At 35.2% G+C, this 15,840-nt stretch overlaps 1 protein-coding gene across 2 annotated transcripts in view; it reads left to right on the forward strand.

Annotated features, from left to right (window-relative positions):
- The first annotated feature begins 11,582 nt into the window (after nt 1-11,582).
- Nucleotides 11,583-15,840, forward strand: part of LOC135071909 (G-protein coupled receptor dmsr-1-like) — an 82,924-nt gene continuing 78,666 nt past the window's right edge. For both annotated transcript variants that reach the window (XM_063965775.1, XM_063965776.1), the window contains exon 1: nt 11,583-11,747. The gene's annotated coding sequence lies outside the window, so the exon portion shown is untranslated. The remainder of the gene's footprint in view (nt 11,748-15,840) is intronic.

Below are 15,840 nucleotides of genomic sequence, written 5' to 3' on the forward strand. Positions count from 1 at the left end.
AACGGATTTAAGAAATGTCCAAATAGCCGAGAATGTCACCGCATTTTCTCAAAAATGATAAATGTGTCTGTGAGCGGCAGATGCACTTCCCCTTGAGACTTCGCAGCCCTGGAATTTGCCGCAGCAACGTCTGCGATATAAGGGAGTCGTCGTGAATCGTGACGTACTTTAGAGTCTAAAGTTTATGATTAATAGAAGTACGTTTTTCATAGAATTGTATTTACCTAAGTCACTTTAGTCCTATGCATTCTAAACACCAAAGTTTCTCATTTATAACTGTAGATAAAGATTAGTTATTTCTTGAAGATCCAGACGCGTCATGTAAACGTACCTTAATTTTTTTGTTTTATGCAGGAAGTGAAGCAGGACCTTAACAAAATCATACTGACAATGTAATGAACTATTGAAATTATGTTACCTAACTGTTTTTTCAAGCACGATACTTGTTTTTAGGCGAAAATTTTGTAAACAGAAGTGGAATTCGGTAAGGGGTAACTTAATGTTTCGGTACCGCGGTGTAAATCAGTTGAGTATTCCAAGAAATAACGTCAAACAATATCTAATTGTTCAACTCTCAGTATTGTTTTACAAATCGCTTTAACGTCGGGTTCACAGCGCAGTTCTGCTAAAACAAATATATTTCACGTCCTATCTCAAACTCCGCACTGCTCCGCACGGCTCCGCACAGCTCCGCCTAGGCTGTGCATGAACGTGGCCAAGTCGTTAATAAGGTGCCGTCCCGTGCGCCTGTGCAAGATAAATGGCAATTTCCGCGGAGCTAGAGACATTTGCATTCGTCCCTGTGCCCGATTATTGCGCGCTGTTTAGTCTAATGTCCTCTAGGAGCGTTAAGCGTCTTGTCATGTTATTTACGACAGCGTACCTAATCACGAGTGACTCGCATACTTACTTGAAGAACTAAAATAAAATAATATAAAATTACACTATTGTTTTAGACACATTATTCTACCTGTAAAAATAGAAGCAACCGTGGAAAAGTTAAGTAAAATACAAATAACTTATAGTTGTTGCAATTCACAAAGGCGAGTGAGCTTTTCATATTATTATGTGGTGGCTCGCTACTATTCGTTTTTCAAAAGTTTTTATAGACATATTATTAAACTCTCGTTTTGTGCATATCTGAGGTGCATATACACGTACACACACAAGTAAAGCTCACTCGCCTTCGTGAGTTAAAAGAACTATACAACCTATATTATGTAGTAAGTACACCACACAAAACCGACATAAAAATACCAAATTGAGCGATTGACGCAGAATTTAGTCGGTCTTATCGCAAGACAGCGATCTCTTTCAGACAACCTAAGCAGAGGACAGTTGGTTAAAATAAGAGTGGAAGGCGATATATTTCTCCTATTTTATTATTTAAAATTGCGTGTTTCTACCATTCGTACAATTATAAGGATTCCGTGGTCTCTCGAATGCATCTGTTACAAACTGCGGCGATGTTGCTTGCACTTTTATTCTCCCTCGACTCGGTTATTTATTGCCTTTCCGAGACTATGGGTAGAAACGTGACTTTAAAATGAAATTGTAGGTAGACGTACCTACTAAGGGTAGCCCTGAGGGTAGAAACTTTACAAGCCCGAAAGGGATGAAATTCGGTGGAATTTTTTTGGGCTTATTAGACACAAGCCCCTGCTCGTTGCTCCGCTAAAATTTTAGCAAGTTACAAATAGTTTCTTTTACCAAAAGCATTTGAATGAAATCCAGACCCTTAATTTAAGAGCCAGGCAGAGAGACCTTCGTATTTGTAATGTTAGTAGATATCATCATCATCATCATTTCAGCCATAGGACGTCCACTGCTGAACATAGGCCTCCCCTAATGCTTTCCACGTTGATCGATTGGTAGCAGCCTGCATCCAGCGCTTCCCTGCTACCTTTACGATGTCGTCAGCTAGTCCACCTTGTAGGTAGACGTCCCACGCTGCGTTTTCCGGTACGCGGCCTCCATTCCAGAACCTTGCTGCCCCATCGGCCGTCAGTTCTGCGTACTATATGCCCTGCCCATTGCCACTTCAGCTTGCTAATCCGTCGGGCTATGTCAGCAACTTTAGTTCGTTTACGGATTTCCTCATTTCTGATTCGATCTCGCAAAGAAACACCAAGCATCATAGCTGGGCATTAACTCGTTAATCCGTTAATCGTTAATTAACGAAGTTAACATTTCTATTAACGGATTAACTTTTAAGTTAACTTTAAAAAATGTTAACGGACTCGTTAACTTCCGTTAAATTATCCTAAGTCCGTTAATCGTTAATCCAGTACCTACTATTTACCAAAAAGATACAGCAGACACGCTGAAAAACGCGTTCTGATAAGTATGATAAGTACGTTCGGGATTCACGAACTTCCAGAACCCAAAACAACAGTTTTTGTAACCAGATCACCAACGCAATGATATAAAAAAGTGCGTGTTGTGCCACGCGCAGTGTAGGGTTCCGTAGTTCCCATAATATATTTCAGAAGCAAGCAATTACTTCATCTAAAGTCACTTTTCATATTTTCTTTTAAGGATTTTTTACTGGTTAAGAAATTTTATAATACATGAGTCAAATGACTCTTACTCTTAAAGCGAATTTTGGACGCCCTACGCGAACAAAAATTGGCACTTTAAACTTTAATAATTTGCAAACAGATTCCTAAATGGAAAAATAGTCCTAAAAACCCCTTAGCAATTTTAAACGACCTATCCAACGATACCCCACACGATGGGGTAGAAGATGAAAAAAAAAATCATCCCCACTTTACTTGTAGGGGAGCTACGCTAAAAAAATGTTTTTGTTTTTCAAAATTTTATTTTACCGTTTTGTCGGCGTGATTAATAATTATACATACTTACCTCTACAAAAATACAGCTCCCTAGTGCCAACAGTTTCTAAGCAAAACCTCGGACAGACAGACAGACAGACATATTGAAACCTTGTCAGGACTACGGAACCCTAAAAAATCCATTTTTTTATTTATTTACAACTGAATTTAAGTCCAGTTTTCCTCAACCGATTGAGCTGAAATTTGGTTTACTTATGTAAGTACGATGACAATGCAATGTTATGGTACCATTGAGCTGGTCTGATGATGGAGTCAGGAGGTGGCCATAGAAACTCCTAAATGCAACGGCGGAATCGCTTCCAATTTGGATTCGTTGGATTTGTCTTTTTGAGCACTTTAGTAGGTACTAGATGATGTCCAGGGTCCTGCTGATGATGGAGTCAAGAGGTGGCCATAGGAATTCCTAAATAAAACGGTGGAAACTTATCGAGTTTGGGTTTGTTGGATTTGTCTTTTCGAGCACTTTGTTGCTAAATTGTTGTACCAAGGCTCTGAGATTGATATACAACGTAAAGTGTATAATATTTTAAATTTAAAAGCTTTTATACTGAAATGCAGTTGTACTAAAACGAAAAAATAATTGTACGTATGCAAGGTTCAAATAATTTCGAAAGCTTGTAGCGCAAACATAATAGAGGAATAAATTACATGCGCGATACAAGCTTTCGAAATTATTTGAACCTTGGATACAATATTTTTTTTGTTTTATTATCACGTATTAACGGATTAACGATTAACGTTAACTTGCGTTAAATCTTCCGAAATGTAACGTTTTAACGTTTAACGAAGTTAATTTTTTTAGTAACGCTTTAACGATTAACGAAGTTAACTATTTGATTAACGGTGCCCAGCTATGCCAAGCATAGCCCTCTCCATAGCACGCTGTGCGACTTTGAGCTTCTGTATAAGGCCTATAGTGAGAGGCCACGTTTCCGGCCATAAGTTATCACTGGTAACACACATTGGTTGTAGACTTTCGTCTTCAGGCACTGCGGTATTTTGGACGAAAAGATGTTACGTAGTTTCCCGAACGCTGCCCAACGGAGTTGGATTCGACGATTGACCTCCTTCTCGAAATTGGACCTACCTAACTGGATCGTTTGTCCGAGGTAGACATACTTGTCAACAATCTCGAGAATTGAGCTCCCAACTGAAACTGGGTAGGGCGCAACATGGACATTCGACATAAGCTTCGTTTTGTCCATGTTCATCCTCAGGCCTACCTGTTGGGAAACTCGATTAAGGTCTTCGAGCATTGTGCCAAGATCTTCCAACGATTCTGCCATGACCACAATATCGTCGGCAAACCGAAGGTGAGTGATGTACTCGCCATTAATGTTTATGCCGAATCCTTTCCATTCCAGGAGTTTGAAATCGTCTTCCAATGCAGCGGTAAACAGTTTCGGAAATATAACATCTCCCTGCCTAACGCCTCGCTGCAGTGGAATCGCCCTCGTGCTCTGCTCCTGTACTCGGACCGACATGGTGGCTAGTAGATATGGAGTCACAGAATTAAACGTACCTAACCTTAAAATTTGATTATAATGGACAAAATGTTCATAAAAATTCTTTTGCACTTTTAAGTTTTACGTGAAATGTTTTAAACTCGGATTTTAAGTAAGTAGTTTAATATTCAAAAACTTGTCTTTTCCTTGGTATTTTGAATTGCCTTTCATTCCAGGAAAACATAGTCCCTCCAGGCTATACGAAAAACATTTAAATTCAGAAAACTATAAACAACGAATCGTAACAAAGGGAACACTACTGAATTTAATTAACAAATGTTAATTAAGTATTTTACTCTAAGTAATACCTATAATACCAGAGAATTATAGGTCTAGCCCTTCGTCAGAGCGCCTACAGTTCAGTCATTGCCTGAGGTATGGGAGCGGCACGGGAGGCTGTCTTTATTGACGTCAAACGTCAGCGAGACTTCAGATTTGTATGCTCTGTCACGTCATATTTCAATACCACCCCTTAACTGCCATACGTTTGACTGAGTTAAGCGCTAGACTTATAATAATATAGACAGCACATCAAGTTTAACGAGTGGCAATTTATTTATGCTAAGTAATATAAAGTGCTATTTTGCAAAAGAAATGTATAGGTAGGTAATCTGAGGTGTAATTGTGTAAGTAAAGGAATCGTATTCATTTTAAAACGTACCTACGCTATATTCTGTCAAACGCTTTGTTATACAGATTTTATCGTACGTTTTGAACTGTGAAATGAATACGATTGCTTTACACAATTGCACCTCTGATTATGATTGGTCGATAGTACACACTTGTCGGTTGCACGTGTAATATTAAACACAAGCGCTTTAATCGGTAACTCATTCATATACTTACATAGTAATAATTAAATGTGGTTAAAACCGCACTAAATGATTCGATTAACGTAATTAATTCACGCTGAAAATGAGTTTTCACTTTGTTACAAACCAAGTGGATAGTAGACGTTATATTTTTCATTAATTAGTTCTGATAAAAGCCCTTTAAAGCTTTTAGAGCTTTAATACAGATAGGTACTTTGGTTATTAAAAACACTGACTATAAAGATGTTTAATGAGTAATAATTTATTAACTAAATGAGCAATGAAGCTGAATTTTAAATATAAAGCGATGAACCTTTTAGCTTTATCTTGATATGCCCACGAATTCTTCTAAGTAGATTTCGATAAAAGAAGCTTATTTATAGCATAGTTACGTCCTATACCTACTGATGTAGATACTTACGCGTAGGTACCTGTATATTACCTACATATATGTTTATAGTATAGTATAGTAAAGTTTCATCAAAATCAGTCCAGTAGTTTAGATGTGACGGAGAAAAAACATACATCCATCCTCACAAACTTCCGCGTCCATTGTTTATTAGTATAGATTACTCGTATTTTAGGAAGCGTATTCAATTAATAACGAATATTATTGAACTTCATTTTTCTTCTCTCTTTATTAATCGAATAAAGCTTTTATAAATATGCGCGATGGAATAACAGAATACCTACATGACGTTTATTTTTAACTAATCTTTCATCGCACATCTATCGATTGAAGATTGGAGTGAAAAGCGTCGACATGCGAATACTATTAACGCTGCATACATTCAGTTTTTAAATCGTGACGCAAATTACTCAAATATACGAGCAAATATTTACATTCCAGAATTAGATCGAACTCGATGTCTAGACGTATAGACTGTCTACCTTCAATTGTTTGGTAGGCCCATACAAGATTTGGATCGTGAGACAATGGAATGACATGTGGGTAGGTAGCAGCGTTGCCAGTTTTTTTTTTCGCCAAGTCGGGACTTTGGTACTTTTTGAGTGAAAATAGCGGGATTCTTTCGTCAAAAGCGGGACATAGTAAAAAAACGTATACAATCAAAGGTTTTCAAATATTTATCTTTATATTTGACTTAAAATTACGTTTACGTGACAATAGATAGCAAAAGTAGCCATAGAAAATGTATTTTAACAAAAAAATAATATTTTAAATCAGATTATCATTAAATTCGTCTTTAGAATAAAAAAAGAAAAAATAAACCAAAATTGAAATAAAAAAAATATTCTTTAGAATAATATGGCGTTTCAAACAATAATCTGGTGAAGTGAATGTCTCTCTCCGAAAAGCGGGACCGAGCCTGTCCCGCGCGGGAAATATAAATTTTATTTAAAAATCGGGACGTCCCGCCAAAATCGGGACGTCTGGCAACGCTGGTAGGTAGATACTACATTCTAATAGGAACGTCTCAGGAGGGCTTATAATTCCGTTTAGACTGGAGAGCATACGATAAGCTGGTCTTCGCCGTCCTGCTAATAGCAGTTTGATGGAGATTGCATACTGCATGCATATGGCGGCATATAAGGCAGCTAGAGCTGAATATAATTTATCTGACAATGTCGAAGATTTACCTGCATTTATTTCTAACGCTTTTGATTAATTAAAATCCAATTTACACAATTTATTTCTGTTTAACTCTTCAACACAGACTGGCTGTTTGCATAGTATAAAGTAAACCTAATCATCGCTTAGCTTACTTTATTCATGAGTTTTTTCCATATTTTTATAAGTATTAGACACGATGTAATGTGCAGTTTTCATGAAAATAAAATCTGTTTAGTTTTTGTCATCCTGACCCTGACACCCTGTATATTATGAAACTTAAACTATGTTGAAATAGAGCGCGAGCGAGAGACAGACGAGGGCACTCAATCTAACCACTGTGTCTCTTATTATAGGTGCAATAAGTGCGGTTTTGCAACAAAATGTGTCGACTATACAATGTTGCTGTACTTATCTAGCATTTCAGAACATAGTGCAGCATTACAATAATCTCTCAAATGCAGGCGATAAGGTGCAACTGCAAACATCTAGTGCTCAAAACGTCATTACTTTCGAATTAGAACTTCACGGATAATATCGTTCTCTGATTGTCTTTGGGCAATCCGCTTAAGCTCGAGTACAAAGCTTATGTACCTATGTGATACTCGTAGCTAAATGGAAGACACGTTACTTAGGGCTATAAATAATAGATTAGGGACAAATAATCTCACCCATTGTCTCCTATTCACTAACTCTATCATAATGAAATGTACTAGGAGCGCAAGTCCACATACTTTGTGTTATTAATGGCGCAAGGCCATCATCCACCAGAAAATAACGATAAAAAAATTACCCTATTAGGATACCTACTGGTTGAACAATGGACAGTATTTAGCCGCACCACCTTGTCATCCAGCATTATTCAAAGTAATATTTTACAAACTTTGTCGACTTCCTATCGCCAAAAATGTTTGGAAACGCCTTAACTCAAAGCCTGCTAATCCGCCCTTTTCAACTCGCTAAGCGTGATTGCGCAATTAAGCATCAGAAAGTTTCACCTTGGAATTTTCGCTTCCATTATTGTGATACTGTGAAATTAAGTAAAGATATTATGTTAGATGTATCTTTACACCACAGAGAATCATCACCGTCAGGTCATTTAGTCAGCGCTACAAGAAGAGAGGGTTCTCCAATTTACCAGAGGCATAGAGGAGTTGGCATACACTCCCCACGCCAGCTAAATGGTTTTGGAAGGTTTATTATTTGCAATTTTTTCTCTTAATTGCCTCTTACGACATCCACAGGAAGAGTGGGGGTAATCAAGATAGATAAAGATCAAACAAACAAGGTTAGGTATTTTTAAATTAAAAAAAATGACTTATTCAAGAAAATACTTCCAACAAAGCAAAATGTTTCAATTTTAATTTAACATTGAAACAGTAAGAAACATGATTGCTATAAATAACATTGAAAGTGTTAAACATTGAAAGTACTTACATTTGTTACAAACAGCTTTCTGTATTGTTTTCGAAAAAACAAAGATCGTTCATAAAGAAAATAAACATCTACCTCTTTCATCCATTCATAATTTATGAGTGTATGATTGAGTGTGGTTAAGTATTCTATTTATTATTAAAAAGCGTTTTTGGCTATGTCAAAATCATATTAACAGTGAAGTCGCACATACCAGCACCTGTTGTACCGTACACACTGTATTATAATTTGGAAGTAACATTTTTTTCTTTTTTTTGTTTGATTCTTTTTGCTAATATTCCATAAAGCTAGATCGAAATCACGATTTTCACTGATCACTGATGTTTTAAAAAGTAGGAAGGGCGAACAAAAAAAACCTATGATCGTTTACGATTCCAATTCTAGAGGTAAAATAAGGTCTACTTTTAGTTACAATTCTTTAAATAGCTTTGGAAGACAGATGTTTATTCCAGTAACTATCGATTCTTATCCAACCTCTATAGGAGTCAACGTCACGTAAACTTTAATTGAAAACTTCGGTTGCTCAGACTGTACGTGGAGATTACCTTTTCAACTTTGCTTTTTAGAAAAACTTCTTAAACTTAAGGTAAATCCGTTAGCACTTAAGTGGCAACTTTTAGTCGTTTATCTTATTATACGAAATGAATAAAGAGTTAGAGGTTAATTTAAATAAGTTTTTACTCCCAGACACTGATTTCTACCAACTTTATAACGAAAATTGGGTTAGTTAACATTCATCTGACAGGCAGTCAAATTAGTGTAAAGATTTTTATTACATTAAAACTTGTTATTATGTTTAAAACTTGACATTCTCGATCTCAACCGTAGTTTATCAAATTAATATTTTAGTTTCTTTTGTTTCTGAATAAAAAATCTGTAGGTATTTTTGATTTAAAATCTCTGTAAAAAAACAGATTAACATAAGTATATGAGCTATTCTCGAAATATTTTTTTTAATCTTTCTTGTCTTTAAACCTAAACTAATTGTAACTTAGAACCTTGTAAAAATGCATTTTGCTCTGATTAATTACTAAGGTAATCTGTGTACTGGACACCGTCCCATATAAATGAGCCAATCTTGACTATTTTTTTACTAGAAAACGTCTTTTACATATAAGTACGTAGTATCAGGAACAGATATTGGTAAATTAATTAACTTCAATTGCTAAGAACATAAGATAAGCACCAACGCAGGCAAGCCGTAGTACTATTATCGTCATCCTTTGTGTTGTCAGCTTACGTAGTTAAGACAAGTAATTAATAATAATGAACTGCTGATAAATTGGAACGAGAAGAACAAGGGTTGGGAGTGACAATAAAAAAACAGAGAACGAAAGTTGGTGATAAGGAGCTTTTTCAGCTCGTTGGACTCACAAAATAATTATTGTGTTGCAAATTTTCATTACCTTCTTCCATCTTGTATCTACTAAGAAATTTTAAAATTACATCACAATGTAAATCTCTAATATTATAATATTTTATTTATTTATTTTCTCTTTACAAAATAAATAGGAATCCCAAAAGACATAAATTACCGGTGTCTTTCTTGTGTTTATGAGAGAGTGCTTGAAGTAGTTTCGGAGAAACCTGAGAAACGATTAAATAAATACTTACATACAATAAGCTTCTATTTTCTGGTAACTACAGATATTATTGTTTTTGACATGCCCTTACGAGCATGTCAAGATAAATGCTGAGTGGGAGCCTAGTGGCCCAGTAATTTCCTTTTATTTTTCACTTTTCTTTCTTTTTGCTTTGTGTTGCTATTGTTTATAAATGTGTACTCACTGTGTTCAATAAAGTCCATTCTATTCTATGCTATATTGTTTATGGATACGACTTATATGTAAATAGGTTATTATATCCTACACAAAATAAGGTAAAAGCTTCCAAGTAACGCTTCTAAGTGGTAAAATATAACCCACCATATTGGCATAAAAGATAATCCTTCCATAAATGTAGAGCAAGTTAAAGAACGCGATCCCAGTCACTTTTCTAGCTTAGCATTTGATTAATATTTAATATAGTCACGAAGATTAGTGACATTTACAAAGCGAATGAAAACTCTACGTTGCATATTATGACAAGATTTACGATGCAAAAACAAAAGCTGATCTACAAAGTTAAATTACTCGTACGTCTTGATTTGATTTGTTTTGTCTTAAAATCTATAGCCGACGTCACCCTAAAGTTTAAATAAATCTTTATTTATTTGAGTTTTCTTCTTCTACAAATAAACGAAAAATTACGAAAGTTATTCTTATAAGTCGGCGGACGCTACATTTAAGCTGTCCCTTTTCTAATCGAGCTACCAAATCGCTAATGCAAAGTGATAGCAGGCCAAATGCCATCCCTTCTTATAGCATTATTCTTTTGTTTTTTCTTTTGAAACTTTTTTCATCTGAGCATCACGTAATCTCATTTCAAAGTCACCAACAAACAATTGTAACACAAACCATGACTCTAGCAAATTATAGTTTAAAAATAGCGGAGCCGTGTTAAACATTTGACAAGATGATAAATGTCCGCGAGCCATAGCCCAAGACGAGCTAGTTTTTAGAGTCTTGGCACGCTTCGTGAATAAAAAAGTTTTAGAAAGATTATAGCGCCAATGATAAATTTAAATCACGGCCTACGAGCATTTATGGAAAATGGAAGCTTTATATTATTCTATTTATTTAGGATAAACCTAACTCAACATTGGGCTGGCTGTGAATTTTGTATTTAAAAATAATGTTATGTGCTTGTTCATTATGAAGAGCTTAGCACATAAAATAATATTGTAAATAAAATGTTAAATGTTTTAATTATTATTATTCGTGAAAACCGTTTTGAATTAGGTATAAACAGAGGTATAAATGGCACGCGTCAAACACTTAGCAGGCTTTCAAAATGACTTAATCCAGATCTTACTAATATTATATTTTATCACCAAAGAGTCAAATATAAACAAGGTTTAATTAAATAATGGGCCCGTTTACATTAAACGGGCTTTTAAAAATAAAGTTCAGACAGAGCTTTATACTAAAAACTTTTTTCAGCGAAAGTTCGCAATTTTTCACGTTATTTATTTTCTTCATAGTGTACCTCTAGGTATAAATAATAACTATACCGCAAATTGTTTAAGCGACTTAAAATATTTTTTTTAAATTACGTCATTCTTGTTTTATTTCCTGGAAAAAGCAAAAGATTTTACGTGAAGGTTGGCAATCAGAGTTTTTGTCTTTCTAATCTGTCCATTACACCCTTCCCACTTTTAATTGCGTTAATTGAAAGTCAAAACATCGTGGAAAACAAAATCACAAAAACAAAAACCAACCAATGCCTTTATTCGAGTGTTGAGTATCTGCAACTGACATCGGGAAAACACTTTTCATTCAGTTTCCTCTTTGTACAGTCGGCGGCGTTGAGGCGACGGTCGGCGACTCGACCCCAGTGCTCGGCTTGACTCGGCGATCAGTGCACGCCACGTCGTTCCGCGCCCGCTGAATTTCGCGTAATTACTAACAGACGCACGGTTTTTATCACAAATTACCGCAATGGACAGTACTCTGATTGGATTTGACAGAACGTAAGTACTTTTTTTTGGAAGGAACTTTTTTGGTGTTTTGAAATTGGAACAGGAATAGAAAACTTTTTTGAAAGAAAACAAACTTTGCGTTAAAAATGTTTTAATAAACTTTGAGTTGTTAATAGTTTTATTAGAGCGTGCGTACGAGTATATTTGTGGATATCAGTGAAAATAAATCGTTCGTAACGGGGTTTGATGAATGAAAAGTCATATAAAAAGTCGTAAAAACACGGTGTCGAAAATAAATTAGATAAACGGCGAACAGGTTTCGGCGGCCATGTTTGTTTTTCTCAATTAAACATTTCGTTATCGTTCGTCAATATCAAATTAGGTGCTGATGAGATTGCGAATTTGATTATTTTAATTAGAATCTATTGATTATTTTGTCTTTAGTAAAGTTGAGATGAAAGTATCTTGATGAATGTCGAAGTTGGGAGAAGTTTTTGGTGAAATGTCTTATACATATTTGTACGCATATAAGGAAAATGATTTTCTTCGAGTAGCATAATATCTAATCACACTTGAGTAGCACCCGGAAACGTAGCCTTAACAGATGAATGAGAAATAATTACGGCAGCATGAGACACGAGATAAATCGACTCATTATGAAAATTACATTACACAAGTGCGATGTAGAACAAACACAGATTTTCACACAGCTGTTCAATGTGTACCTTTGTATGATAACGAGTACAAAATATTTTTAATTGAGAATGCTAAAAATAAAGAGAATGTGCATTTTAAACTAGTTCCAAGCTAGTCTTGATTGATAGTCTAGGAAATTATGTGAAAGGTCAATTTAATTGATGCTGGTTCACCCTTTGAAATAATTAACGTAGTTCGGCATTTGTATTTGAATTCGTACCTAACTGAATGGCAATTCATTCGTTCGTCAAAAAAGATTCGTTACTCGTAGCAGCACCCTGTGGTTTGAAGAGATTAATATTTTTCTTTGTCTGTACCAATTAAATTCATTTAAAGATCAAAGCGATCACTAAAATGACCACTGGCTTACAAATAGATTAAATGATCTCAGTATAATTATGTGCCCACTAATATAAAATACGATATACTATCACGTTGATTGTATGAGTAGGACTCAATGTGTCGCCATCTATGATCATAGATGATCTGAGGTCGCCATTGATTTCTGACATGGCTCGTCAGCTTCACGTGCCCTCGAAAGCAGGAAATCATTAGACATACATTTCGGCTTCACAACTCCCAAACCGGGAAAAAATATATACGAGTGATTCCATATTAACACAACCATACTGAAACAAAATAAGTAGGTAGTTATTTAATTTTTAGCGTTAAGAGTCCCATCTCATACTAATTTGAAAATTATAAATAACTTGAACAAATCGAACTGCCTTAGGCGGGAATTGAACCCAGTCGCCCGGCAAGCGGAAGGTCATGGGTTCAATTCCCGCCTTAGGCAGTTCGATATTTTCAAGTTATTTTTAATTTTCAAAATAAGTAAGTAGGTGATTTTTCACAAATTATGTTAATCCTTGGGAATCCAATACATACCTAGCGTAGAAACTTTACATCTGGAACACGGCCGAGTATCCAAACTAGTGTCACGTTCTATTGTTGTACTTTGATCCACCAAGATTGGTTCTTTGATTGTCCCAGCAAGCGACTCGGACAAACAGTTTATACAGGGCGTTTTTAAGTCGGTGGCATCTTTTTAAAATGAGACTCTACTCATGATACATAGTATTATTATTACATTGGATTTCCTCAATTAAGATACAAATCCAATGTGTTAAAATTGCAAATACCTACTAATATAATTCATACTTTGTAGGTACATAGGACGGGACATCAAGCTTAACACTGGCATCTTATTTCGACAATAGGTATATCTATACAATCGTTTTAAACTCTGATGAGCACACTAACACAAATAAATAGCAAAAACAAAGACAAAAAACTCATAGGATTTGTCTCATATTTGGAAAATATTACTGAGTATCATGAGTAGATAAGTTTAAATTTCATCCTGTATACATCAGTTTATATGGCGATATGTGGCTTCGGAGCGAGGTGTCAAAATAATTGGGTCTGCTGGGGCGAGGATCTGTTCATGCTCAATGCACTAACGACATCAGATTAGTGACAAGCAATGATTACTTTGGTTTGTCACATTTAAGGAGAAGTAGAATCGTGGTAAAATAATAAGCTGCTTTGCATTATGTTTAAGAAGTTTATCAAACATTTTCGTCAACATTTATCAGAACAATAAAATTTTAATCTTTATACCTATGATGACGTATATTTATAACCGGTAAATCGGTTCAACTCAACATCCATTTACTATAATTACGTTTGTTCAGTACCTACCTACACGAATATCGATAAGGGAAAACACTGAAGGATTGGAAAATATTAAGATTGTTGTTTTTGTCCGTTTACATAAGTTGGTTACTTGGAGGGGAAAGGCGTGGCATAATAATATTTCGAGACAAACACACGTTCTGAATACATTAAATAAATAAATAACCTAAATAAATAAATAAATTAGAATGGAGCATAGAACCAAAGCACGAATCATCAATTTATAAGACTGTTAGAAATAAGTCGTAGCATCCTGATTAAATTTTGCTCCGCCGCGTTGAGGCGCCGTCCAATCATAAACAAAATTAAGGAACTAATCTTAACCGTATTCACAAACGATGCTTGCTTAAGTGAAATAGCAATTCGAACGCACAGCGTTGAATTAGAACTCTGTGATTGGTTCGTGTGTCCCCCTGTGCATCCACGCGCACTGTGAGACCTCATAGTAATGCTTGTGAATACGGGCGTCAGTGTTTTATCAGTTCCACAAACAAAATAACTCAAGATGGCAAGTGTCATTTGAGCCACTACACGTCTTTAGCAAGTGAAAAATGATCCATCGAATTATGTGAAATATCATTTCGACAGGATTCATAAATACTCGTATGTCACAAAAACGAACCTTCCTGCTGAGAAGTCTCTAAGTTTACTATATCACATTTCTATAAATAACCTTATCATTTACTAAACAAAGAAAACAGTGTTACATTTAATTGTTTCTGTTAATTAACTGTTACTTTTTGCTAGGCTATAGAATTCCGGCGTTCGGTAGGTATTCTTATTGAGATTTTGAGTTCTTCACTATTATTAAGTAGGTACACTTTTCTTCAAATCTAAGTAAGTACCAACTTAGTAATCTTGGACCTTGTAATTTTACTTCAAGAACAAATTATTAGTTTAATCCAAAAAGAAAATTCTTATAATGAAATTGTTTAACAGGAATCATCTAATCATAGAGTTACCCTAGGGCGAAAGAAAATGAAACGTTTACATAGAATTAAGAAGAAACCAAGTTGCCGAAATGATGTTTATTCCAAGTAATTACTTCTTGTTTATGTAAGCGGTTCCATAATCTTATTAAAGATCAACGAGTAATATTAACGTAAATTGTTACAGAGTGACATAATTATTTAACGTTAATCACGTTATGTTGTTTCCTCTTTGGATACATATTGCAGGGTTGATTATAATATCTGACAGAAACGTTTTGGGTTTAAGGGTGGTGGCCCTGGGCGTTCTCTCTAACATATAACGTGTAGTCTGACATCATGATCAGGGTGATTTGATGTCCGAATTTGTGAGATATTATAATAAGATGTTACTTCATAAGGTAAATGAAGAAGTGAGTAAAACTGAGTGAGTTTATTTGCTTTAATATTCCACACAATAATTGGTCACCAATACTTGGTATCCAAATCTAAATGCTGAAACTTTGAACTAGGGTCCAACGCGTGCGTAACTTTTTAGTTTCGTTTGACGATAACTTATTCAAGTGGAAACCCTTGCAGCAACAGATTGGCAGGTGATATACAAAGTACGAGTATAATGTATAAATAAGAACAAACAATCAACGCAAGTGTATGCTTCGCCATCAAAAGTGTTCATGAAAAAAGGAAAGCCAATTTTCTACTTTCAAATAATTAAAAGTGAGATATAGCCACCGGAACTCTACATACCTATACATCTGATGCCACTTATTTCTTTAAATGATTACTGGTCCTATAAACTTGAACTCCTAGAAAACCAGTAT

This window comes from Ostrinia nubilalis, chromosome 5, assembly GCF_963855985.1.
Source record: "Ostrinia nubilalis chromosome 5, ilOstNubi1.1, whole genome shotgun sequence".
Lineage (NCBI taxonomy): Eukaryota > Metazoa > Arthropoda > Insecta > Lepidoptera > Crambidae > Ostrinia > Ostrinia nubilalis.